The sequence below is a fragment of the Mus pahari genome, chromosome 5, assembly GCF_900095145.1.
Source record: "Mus pahari chromosome 5, PAHARI_EIJ_v1.1, whole genome shotgun sequence".
NCBI lineage: Eukaryota > Metazoa > Chordata > Mammalia > Rodentia > Muridae > Mus > Mus pahari.
In genome coordinates, this window is record NC_034594.1 from 91,596,142 (window position 1) to 91,609,175 (window position 13,034).

The following is a 13,034-nucleotide window of genomic DNA, read 5'->3' on the forward strand; positions in this document are numbered from 1 at the left end:
ACTCACTTTGTAGACCAGGCTGGCCTCAAACTCAGAAATCCACCTGCCTCTGCCTCCCAAGTGCTGGGATTAAAGGCGTGCGCCACCATGCCCGGCTTCCTTAATATTTCTTAACAACACTATTCATTTCCCCAATAAAAAGACATAGATTAACAAACTGGATACCTAAACAGGACCCAGAGTTTTGCTGCATACAGGTAACTTACCTCAGTGACAAAAACAGACACTACCTCAAATTAAAGGCTGGAAAAACTTTTCCAAGCAAATGGTCCCCAGAAACAAGCAGTAATACACATTCTAATACCGAATAAAATTGACCTTCAAACAAAAGTTATCAAAAAAGATAAGGATGGACACTTCATTTCCTTATCAAAGGAAAAATCTACCAAGATGAACTCTCTATTCTGAACACCCGTGCATCCACATTCATAAAAGAAACTTTACTAAATCTAAAAGTACACATTCATAAAAGAAACTTTACTAAATATAAAAGTACACATTGCACAGCATACAACAAAAGTGGGAGACTTCAACACCACACTCTCATCAATGGGCATATCAAAGAAACAGAAACTGAAGAGAGACACTGTGCAACTAACAGAAGTTATGAACCAAATGGATTTAACAGATATCTTTAGACCATTTCATCCTAAAACAAAAGAATATTCTTTTCAGCACCTCATAGTACCTTCCGCTAAATTGAGCATATAATCCATCACAAAACAGGCCTCTAGAGATACAAGAAGACTGACATAATCATATGCACCCTATCAGATCACTGCAGACTAAGGCTGCTCTTCAATAACAACAAAAGCAACAGAAAGCTCATCTACACATGGAAGCTGAACAACTCTCTACTCAGTGATAACTTGGTCAGGAAAGAAAAAAGAGAGAAATTAAGACTTTTTAGAATTTAATGAAAATGAAATTACAACATACCCAAATATATAGCAAACAATGTAAATACTGCTGAGAGGAAAACATGGATCTGAGTGCCTCTGAAATGAAACTGTAGAGAGTATACACTAGCAGCTTAACAGGACATCTGAAAGCTCTAGAACAAATGAAGCAAATACACCCTAGGGGAATAATAGATGGCAGGAAATAATCAAAATCAGGATGAAATCAACCAACTGAAAACAAAGACAACAAAACACAAAATTAATAAACCCAGAACCTGCTTCTTTGAGAAAGTCAATGAGATAGATAAACCCTTAGTCAAACTAACCAGAGAACACAGAGAAAGTATCCGAATTAAGAAAATCAGAAATGAAAAGGGAGACATAATAACAGAAACCATATATATGAATATATGTTTATATGTATATGCCTATGTATATATACATATGTATATGAATATATATGTATGTGTGTACAAATGTGTACATATACTATTTATTGTCAAATGAATATATGAAATACATGTGTATGCATATACATATACATATGAGTGGGATGTAAATGGTTAAGTTCTTTCCTTGCTTGCATGACTTACATCCACAAAACTAGTGGAATCATTCTTAGTGGATCAGAGAATAATTGTCAAGCTCTGGCAGAGCCATACACATGCATGCACGCACACACACACACACACACACACACACACACACACACAGAAACAAAGAAACAAACAAAAAAACAAAACAATGTTTGCACATCTGACCTTGGGTCTTAGGGAATAATGCTACTAGAAAAGGTGGCCTTTCATATGCACAGAATCTGATGGAAAATGAGCAAGATTGTTTATATTTAAACTCACATATACACATAAATACCATTAGTTATTTCTATTTACCTACTTGTTTTTATTTAGCAGACAAAATATTAGATTTCATTATGTCTTTTTAATAAGATTGTCTTTATTGATTCTTTTTCCACTCTATCCTTGACCTCCCTAATGCTTGCACCCAAGTATTTTCTCTTCTGTTTCCATATTACATGCATTCTCCTTCCCTGGCATGTCTAACAAAGCAGCCCATCTGAAGTTTACATCTCTGGTATCATGGTTACTTTCTTGCTGCTATGAGATAAAATATTCTGCTAAAAGCAACTTAGAGTAAAGGGGTGTTTATTTGGCACACAATTCCTGGTTACACTGCATCATTTCCTAGAAGTCAAAAATAGCAGTATTTTAAAGTAACTGGTTACATCAAATCAATAGTAAAGAGCAGAGAGCAATGAACTTATGCACACATGTCACTGCTTAATGTGTTCACTTGTTTGCATGATTTCAGGGTAAAGCCTATGAAATGGTGATGCCCTCATTCAAGGCAAAGTGGCAAGATATAAAATCAACTTACAAACATCAGTTGCCTTTCTGTATAACAACAAGATAGTCTAAGAGATTGGGAATATAATCCCATTCACAATTGCCTCAAAGAAAATAAAATTTTAAGAAATAAACCTAACTAAGCAAGTAAAAAATCTCTACAATGAAAACATTAAAATTCTAAAAATGAAAGAGATTGATGAAGACACTAGATAGAAAGACTGCACATGGTCATGGAATTGTAAAATTATTGTTGTGAAAATAATCACTGTATTAAGATAATTTAGCAAGTTAATGCTGTCCCACTCAAATTTCTTACAGTGTTCATGACAGAAACAGAAAAAACTGTCCTAAAATTTATATGAAACCAAAAAGATCCTGACAACCAAAGAAATATTAAGTAAAATGAACAGTGCTCAAGGGATTACCATCTAGATTTCAAGATATATTACAGAATCATAATAATATAATCATTATTGTATTAAACATGTAGATCAATGAAACAAAATCAAAAACTCTGGTATAAGCACATACAAACACATCTATTTGATATTTTACAAAGTTGCCAAAAGTATACAATGAAGAATAGACAACATCTTCAATGAATGTTGCTCAGTAAACTGGATATTCTAATATAGCAAAGTGAATTTAGTCTTGTTTTTATCAGCTGAACAATAATAAATTCAAAATATATCAGACTCCAATGTGAAACCAGAGATGTTGAATCTGCTGGAAAACAAAAACAAAAACAAAAAAAACCAATCAACCAACTAATCAATCATTACCACCACTTCCAAGACCAACAATAACACAACAGGCACTGCACAATAATGATACAGGAATAATCTTCATGAATTGGTCTAGCTTTGCTTAGAACTCAAGCCAACAATTGCCAAGTGGGACCTCATAAAGCTAAAAAATTTCTGTATAGTTAAGAAAAATGATCGGTCTACACAGAGGATCTGACAGAGGAACATATGCACACGATGTAAAGAACTAAAAAAACAGCAACAGCAGCAACAACAACAACAACAAAACAAAGAAAACCAATTGAATTGAGGTGTGGATCTGAACAGTAAGTTCTTACAAAATGAAAGAAATATCTAAGTACAATTATTAAGGGTTAAGGTCTAAACATCCTTAGCAGTTTGGGAAATGCAAAGGAAAATTGAGATTTCACCTTATTCTGGTCTGATTGGCTAAAATCAAAAAAAAAAAAAAAAAAAAAAAAAAAAAAAAAAAAAAAAAAACAGAAACAAAACAAACAAACAAAAAAAAACAAAAAAACAAAGAATGTTGTCTTAGTTAGGGTTTACAGCTGTGAACAGACACCATAACCAAGGCAACCCTTATAAGGACAACATTTAATTGTGGCTAGCTTAGAGGTTCAAAGCTTCAGTCCATTATCATCAATGCAGAAACATGGCAACTTCCAGACAGGCATAGTACAAGAGATGCTGAGAGGTCTACATCATCATCTGAAGGTTGATAGGGGAAAGACTGGCTCCCATGTTTTTAGGGGGAGGGTCTCATTGTCTACCCTAACAGTGACACACTTACACCAACATGGCCACATTTTCTAATAGTGCCACTACCTGGGCCAAGTATATTCAAACTACCACCTATGTCTAAGTTTATAAGTTCTGTTCAACAGGATGAAAATCATGCTTGTTCTGTAAATTAGGCCAACTATCTGTGCCTAGTGAGGTTATAGATCTAAGGAGAACCTTTTTTCTAAGACAGTATAATTTCTATCTGCATTGTAAACACCCATGCTTACACACATAGATACATGAACCTCTCACCCCTCAACAAAGAAGTCTCTTTTACAGTAGACAGAGACAGTTAGAAAAGTAAATAATTGGTCAAATGAAGAAATCAAATGACTATTAAATGCTCAATCCCACAATGATTCATCTCTAAGACAATCCCTACATCTAAGTCTAAAAGAACATCAGAGAAGAGGGAGCTGAAAGCTCTTAAGAGCCAGATGACATAGAAATCTGCTTCAAGATTTTGTCTTCCAGGTAGAGTGGAAAAACTGCACCAATAAAGTTTCAACAACATTATTTCCTAAAGAAGACTTGAACAATTCTAACACAATTTGGCATACTATGCTTGTTTGGTTTTTATTGTTTTGTTTTTGTTTGTTTTGGTTTGTTTTGTTTTTTTGAGACAGGGTTTCTCTGTGTAGCCCTGGCTGTCCTGGAACTCACTTGGTAGACAAGGCTGGCCTCGAACTCAGAAATCCACCTGCCTCTGCCTCCCAAGTGCTGGGATTAAAGTCATGCACCATCACCACTTGGCAATTTGGCATACTATGGGGGGGGGGGAAGAACTCTCATAGCTTAACAGCTTAATTCAGATTAACAGCTACCTACAATTAATTAATGATTGCTGAAAGGATTCTCCAGACTCCAAATTGGATACCCAGTACAAAGTAGTGAACTGTGAAATCTTATATATAGAAGCAGCAGTGTTAGCATATTATATGAACCGTATATATAACATATATATATAATATATATATATATGTACATATATGTATTATATATATATATATATATGAATTGGTAAATTAGAACGTGTGTATAGGATTGGAAGGATGAAAGAAAGAGAATGGAGGGGAAACCAGGAAAGGGGATAACATTTGAAATATAAATAAACAAAATATCTAGATCTTCTGTAGGGGATCAATTCCCTTCTGGTCTGTGCAGGCTCCAGATCACCTTGGGCGCAAACTCAGCAGATGGTCCCACAGTCCCCAGAGGACTCTCCACGTGATTTTAGGATCACTGCTGAGTGGAACACAACATCTGATCCAAACCAATTGTTACAGGCCTGTGACAGCAGGAGAAAGGACATGGGAGGCCTGCCTGACAAGTAGCTCTGATTGGTGCTTGTATACCTTGGTTTGGAACACCACCAGACAGCCCCACAGTCCCCAGAGGAGACACCACTTCCATGTAACATACAGGAACATGCCCAGGTTCTTGGGATTCCAGGATCCCAGGATAACAGGAGCTTGGTCAAACCAGGATCTCAGGGTCTCAGAGAAGCTTGACTCCCAAGAACTCTGACACACCAGAAATCTCAGGTACACAGGAGCTTGGAATCACAGGATCACAGAGAAAGCTGAACTCTGAGGAATCCTGAATCAACTAGGATTATAGGAAGGACAAGCTCCAATCAAATATATTGAGGGCAGCAAGCACTTGAGATAATCAGATGGCAGGAGGCAAGCATAAGAACAGAAGCAACAGAAACCAAGGTTACTTGGTAACATAGGAACCAAACTCCCCCACCATAGCAAGTCCTGGATACACCATCACACCAGAAAAGCAATACATGGATCTAAAGTCACTTCTCATGATGATGATGGAGGACTTTAAGAAGAAAATACAGGAAAACACAGGTAAACAGCTAGAAGCCTTTAAAGAGGAAACACAAAATTCCCTTAAAGAGTTACAGGAAAACATTATCAAACCGGTGAAAGAATTAAAAAAAAAAATCCAGGATCTAAAGATGGAAGTAGAAAAAATAAAGAAACCACAAATGGAGACAACTCTGGAAATAGAAATCCTAGGAAAGAAATAAGGAATCATAGATATGAGCATCAGCAACAGAATACAAGAGATGGAAGAGAGAATCTCAGGTGCAGAAGATTCCATAGAAAACATGGACACAACAATCAATAAAATGCAAAATGCAAAAATATTCTAACTCAAAAAATCCAGGAAATCCAGGACACAATGAGAAGGCCAAACCTAAGGATAATAGGTATAGATGAGAATGAAGATTTTCAACTTAAAGGGCCAGTAAAAATCTTCAACGTTTCATAACCTAAAGAAAGAGATGCCCATGAAAATACAAGAAGTCTATAGAAATCCAGATAGACTGGACCCAAAAAGAAATTCCTCCTGACACATAATAATCAGAACAAAAAATGCACTAAAAAAATACAGAATATTAAAAGCAGTAATGGAAAAAGGTCAAGTAACATATAAAGGCAGACCTATTCGAATTACACCAGACTTCTCACCAGAGACTATGAAAGCCAGAAGATCCTGAACAGATGTTATACACACCCTAAGAAAACAGAAACGCCATCCCAGGCTACTATACCCAACAAAACTCTCAATTACCATAGATGGAGAAACCAAAGTATTCAATGACTAAACCAAATTCACACAATATCTTTCCATGAATCCAGCCATTCAGAGGATAATGAAGGGAAAACTCCAACACACGGAGGGAAATGATACAATAGAAAAAGCAAGAAAGCAATCCTTCAAAAAAATCTAAAAGAAGATAGCTGCAAGAACAGAATCCCAACTCTAAAGACAAAAATAACAGGAAGTAACAATTACTTTTCCTTAATATCTCTTAAAATCAATAGATTCAATTCCCCAATAAAAAGACATAGACTAACAGACTGGCTACATAAACAGGACTCAACATTTTGGTGTATATAGGAAACCCACCTCAGGGACATAGACATACACTACCTCAGAGTAAAAGGCTGGAAAACAATTTTCCAAGCAAATGGTCCAAAGAAAAAAGCTGGAATAGCCATTCTAATATCAAATAAAAACAACTTCCAATCTAAAGTTATATACCACAAGAAGAAGCACTTTATAATCATCAAAGATATAATCTTCCAAGATGAACTCTCAATTCTGAATATTTATGCTCCAAATACAAGGGCTTCCACACATTGCTCATCACACAATAATAGTGGGAGACTTCAATACCCCACTCTCATCAACAGACAGTTCCTTGAAACAGAAACTAAACAGAGACACATTGAAATTAACAGAAGTTATGAAACAAATGGATTTAACAGATATCTACAGAACATTTTATTCTGAAACAAAAGGATATAGCTTCTTCTCAGCACCTCATAGTACCTTCTCCAAAATTGACCATATAATTGGTCACAAAACAGGCCTCAACACATATCTCATGCATCCTATCAGATCACCAGACTAAGGCTGATCTTTAATAACAGCATAAATAATACAAAGCCAACATTCAAGTGGAAGCTGAACAACACTCTACTCAGTGAGAACTTGTTCAAGGAAGAAATAAAGAAATTAAAGACTTTTTAGAGTTTAATGAAAATGAAGCCACAACATATCCAAACTTATGAGACACAATGAAAGCAGTCCTAAGAAGAAAACCCAAAGCTCTGAGTGCTGCCAAAAAGAAACTAGACAATGCATACACTAGCAGCCTGACAGCAAACCTAAAAGCTCTAGAATAAAAGGAAGCAAAATCAACAAAGAGGAGTAGACAGCAGGAAATAATCAAACTCAGGGGTGAAATCAACCAAGTGGAAACAAAAAGAACTATACAAAAAAATCAACCAAACCAGGAGCTGGTTATTTGAGAATATCAAAAAGATAGATAAACTGTTAGCCAGACTAACTAGAGGGCACAGGGACAGTATCCTAATTAACAAAATCAGAAATGAAAAAGGAGACATAACAACAGAACCTGAGGAAACCCAAACCAGCATTTGATCCTACTGCAAAAGGCTATACTCAACAAAACTGGAAAACCTGGATGAAATGGACAGTTTTCTAGACAAATACCAGGTACCAAAGTTAAATCAGGATCAGATTAATTATCTAAACAGTCCTGCATCCCCTAAAGAAATAGAAGCTGTCATTAATAGTCTCCCAATCAAAAAAAGCCCAGGACCAGATGGGTTTAGTTCAGAGTTCTATCAGNCCTTCAAAGAAGACCTAATTCCAATTCTCCTCAAACTATTCCACCAAATAGAAACAGAAGGTACTCTACCCAATTTATTCTAGGAAGCCACAATTACTCTGATACCTAAGCCACATAATTATTTATTTCTATAGTCTCCTGTTTCTCGGACTTGATGCAAACTCATTGTGTAGCCTATGATGACATTGAAATAATGATTCTTCTACTTTTCCATCTTCAGTGCAACACCTAACTGAATTGCACAGTGCTGTAAATAGAACCCTTGGCTTAAACCCCGGTTGGCAAATACTCTAGCAACAGAGTTGCATCTGCATCCTTTGCTTATTACTTACTTTTTCTTAATACAGATTCTTGACTTTGTGACTTATGTAACCACAGTTTTAGAAGATGAGTGGATCAGCTTCTTACATGCTATATGCAAAACTTTGACTGGAACATAAACACATGAGAAAAGGTAGAAAATATCTTGGTATAAGTTTCTGGTGACATGAGCCTCAGAGTCAAATAACTTCATACCATGAGACATGAATAAAGAAATAGAATGATCCATATAGTGCCTTCTTAAAGTTTTGCCAGTAAATGATGTTCAGGAGAGGTTTTAGCACATTTTTTTCTAGTTAAAAATGTATATATTTTATGAATTCCATGTTTTAATTAATGATTTTATGTTCTATATATTACCTTAGCTTATAAATTCAAATTTTGTCAGTCCTTCAGCTATAAAATGTCTTCCATAAATGTAAGATTCCTATTAATCTGGGTAATTCATATTTAATTTAAAAATGAATAATTAAGCGTGTCTTAATTCTACATTTCATGCAGTTCACACTTCATATCCAGGCCACAACACCTCACTGGTCTTTTTTTTTTTTTAATGTCAAAATCTATGCCATCTTTTCAGTTCGCATTTTCCCCCATATGCACTGCTAAAAGCAAGTTCTGTATGGGGGTAAGGGTTGCTTTGAGCAAAAAAGACGTTATTGGGTAATGTCATAAAGTAAAGGAATAGCTTCTCCTTTTGCTCAAAGCATCACTTTATAACATTCAGATATGTCATAAAGCAATGTATGGGACCACTGTACTTTCATTGTGTTTTATGTATGTCAGAGTATACATTTTCTGCAAGCATGTGTACACCTATGTGAAAATGTATGTGCTTGTGTGTGTGTGTGTGTGTGTGTGTGTGTGTGTGTGTGTGTGTGTGTGTGTGTGAAGGACAATGAGGGTTTATCCTTGAAATCCATCTACCTTGTCATTTAAGGCTGAAGCTTACTTTGTTTCCTAGGTGTCTGCCCAGCAATATGCCAGAGATTCTCTTTTCTCTACCTCCCTGCATCTGGAATGAGATACAATCACTACCACTCCTGCTATTTATTAATGCTGAAGCTATAACATAGGCTTTGTGCTTATGCATCAAACACTTTTTTTTACTGATTTCTCCAGACTCACATGGTCAACAGATCCAGGAAGAACAGCATACTACCATTGACTTCAGCCATCAGACAGAATCTTCTACTGTACCTACTGCCATGTGTCACTAGCTTCTGATGTGATAGAATAATATGATCATCTGCTTCATTAAGTCTAGGCCATATGGCCTTTCCTGATGCATGTAGCAGAATGGACATGTTTCTGAATATGAAATAGAATTATGTTCCATATACACAGGGATACATAGAAACTTGTTAAGGATTCAAACATATAAAGCTACCAAGGCATTTCCTATCCATGCCACCTATACCAAAGTGTAAGGTGGTATAGCTTTATCACTTGTTTTATCACGTTCTTGAGAATTCCAACACTCTGCCCTCTAATTGAAAATGTGACTTTCTAACTTTGTGTTCAAGGAATCCCTTGCTTTCTTGTTTATTTTGGCAACAGTTGATATATTATAATTTCCCTGAATGTCCTAACTTTAAAAGTAGTTAAAATTCTGATGTTTGAAATACGGGAGGTAGAAAGTGGAAAGGACTTGGAAGGAAGAGAGGAGAGGGAGGGGAAAGGGGGGCAGGATCAGGTATGGGAGAAGATGGTTATGATATACAGATGGTCAGGAATTTGAACAGAGGCATTTGTATAGCAATGGGCGATGGGGAACTTGGGGTAGCCACTAGCAAGTCCCAGATACCAGGAAAGCAAGAGGCTCCTGGGACCAAACAGGGATGAGATTAGCTGAAAGTCCCAACAAAGGGGAAGGAAAACCTATAGAGACCATATCAAGAGGTTAGGCAAGGCCCCAGGTTGGGGATAGGGCCACCCACCCATCTCCAATTTTTTAACCAAGAATTGCTCCTGTCTAGAGGAAATACTCGGACAAAGTATGGAGCAGAGACTGAAGGAAAAGTCATCCTGAGACTGCCCCACCTGGGCATCCATCCATCCAATAAACAGACACCAAACCCAGATACTACGACAGATGCCAAAAAGTGCTTGCTGATAGGAGCCTGATATAGCAGAATCCTGCGAAGTTGTACTTGAGACTGATAAATACAGATGCTGATGCTCACAGCCAACTGTTGGAATGAGCATAGGGACTCCAATGGAGGAGTCAGGGAAAGGACTGAAGGAGCTGAAGGGGTTTGCAACCCGTAGAAAGAACAACACTATCAACCAACCAGAAACCAGACTCCCCAGACATCGCAGGGACTAAATCACCAACCAAAGAGTACACAAAGAGGGACATTTGGCTCTAGCCGCAGTCTCATATGTAGCAGAAGATGTCCCTGTCTGGCATCAATGGGAGGAGAGGCCCTTGGTCCTGTGAAGGCTCGATGCCCCAGTGTAGGGGGATGCCAGGGTGGTGAGGTGGGTGTGGGTTGGTGGGTGTATTAGCACCCTCATAGAAGCTGGGGTAGAATATTTAATATTGATAAAGTATCCAATAAACAAAAGAAAAAAAAAAAAGAAACTCAACTATTTTACTTCATATTGTACCGTTACTTCCTCCCTCTTCCTCCCCCTCTCCCTCTCCCTCACCCTCTCCCTCTCCCTCTCTCCTTCCCCCTCCTGTCCTCCTCCCCCTCCCTCTCCTCCCTCTCCCTCTGTATGTATGTGTGTGTGTGTGTGTGTGTGTGTGGTGTGTGTTTTGGTATTAACATGCTTCAATACACATGAGGACTTCACAAATCACTTTACAGAAGTGGGTACTGTAAATCAAACTCAGGTCATCAGTCTCAGTGACAAGTGCCTTTACTACTGATAGTATCTCAATGGTAACAAACTAGAAAGATTTAACAAAGTATTTATTAAAAAGTGACTTTAATTTTCAACAAGTCTGTCCTTTTCCCAACCCTCATGGATTATTAGCCTATCCTGTTCACATGGTCAAAGAGAGCAAAGATAATGAACGGAAGGTTCTCAAGCCCTGTGAGTACATGTGTGAACAGCTCACGTGGGGACCAGCTGCAGGGAATCAGATCAACTTTACTTTGGGTGATTTATGGCTTATAAAGTTTTAGGATTTAGCAGCTAGAAGCATAGGCTAAGAAGAGGCAAAGCCCCCATAGGCTGGGGGCTTAGGGAGCCAAAATTCCTCATTAACATGGGGAAGCATTTTAGGAATCTAGATGCTAGCTAGCTATACAGGTTCTTATCAGGAGAAGGGCAATTGATTGTGTGCTATAACTAAGGCGATGTTACTTTTCTCAGGTAGAGATTTGTGTTAGGACTCAGAATCCCCAAGGCAAGGTCAGAGAAGGAGAAGCCCCACAAAAGAAAGAAATCTCCCATTATGGACTGAACCCAGAGGCTACCTGGTCAGTAGTGGACTTCAACCTTAATTAGCAGTGCTTTCCCAAACAGCTAAACATGATTCACGTAAGTGGCTGTTGAGTTCTCAGTCCCAATATAAAACATAAAACTGTAAATAAGTGAAACTGGATCAAAAAATTCTTCAGAAGGTATCAGAAAGATGTTACTTCCAAGCCTGATGACACTAGTATGATCTTTGTAGCCCACATGGACAAATGAGACAACCAACCCTTGAGAGTCAATCTGTCACCTCTACAGGAGCTATGTGGCCTGGGTTCACCTATTAATTGTGTAAAATATTTCTGAGACATGAAAATAGGAGGATTATTTTGGGGGAAAAAGTGACTCAGTGGGAAATAGAAGTATGAGACCGAGAATGATATGGAAGACTATGCTCAAACTGCATTATGTGTATTTTATGAAACAAAAAATAAGTTACAGAGAATACTGTGAAAAAAACTGAAAATCCCAACAATAAAGGCAAAACTGAGAATATGACAGTGTATGTTCATCAGAATAGTATATTTGTTATATAAGTTGCATTTGTTTTTAGTCGTTTATAAAGCATGTTTATTCATGTGTGAATATGTTTATCCTATAGTGTGACATACTAGGAAATAGGCTGTTTCTAACATTTAAAATTGCTGTTTCTAACATTTTTCTTCTGTGTAGAGGAATACACCTCATTCTATGAGTTCGCATATCATTAGAGACTCAGCCCTGGGGATCCCTTAGGCCCTGAGCAGGGACAGATAAACAAGATCTCTCTATATTTTGCCAGTGCATTATTTAAAGGGCTTTGAATATAAACTTAAGCAGTTTACAAAATGCTTGAAATGCTGTATTAACATTTTAATTGCATTATAATATATGTATACATTTCAGGTTCTCAATAAAATTGATGATTCATTTCATAAAAACAAAATTGCTTACTCAGGAAAAATAATTTAAATAGAAAAGACTACAAATCAAAATCCCTAATATTTCATTGTGCACTCATGCTTTTTATGATTCTTGCATTTTCCAATTTCATTATTGTAGTAGATATAATATTATATTAAATTTAGGCATATAAGTGTAACACAAGCCTACAGGTTTCAAAATTTAAAGAAAAATCTCTACAACGTGTTTTATTCCAATTATGATATTCTACAAAGTGCTCCATGATGGTCTAATGTCTCTTAGAGCAAATTTTTGTTGTTGTTAAAATAATTTTTAGAGTGCTGTACGTGCTCTCTCTCTCTCTCTCTCTCTCTCTCTCTCTCTCTCTCTCTCTCTC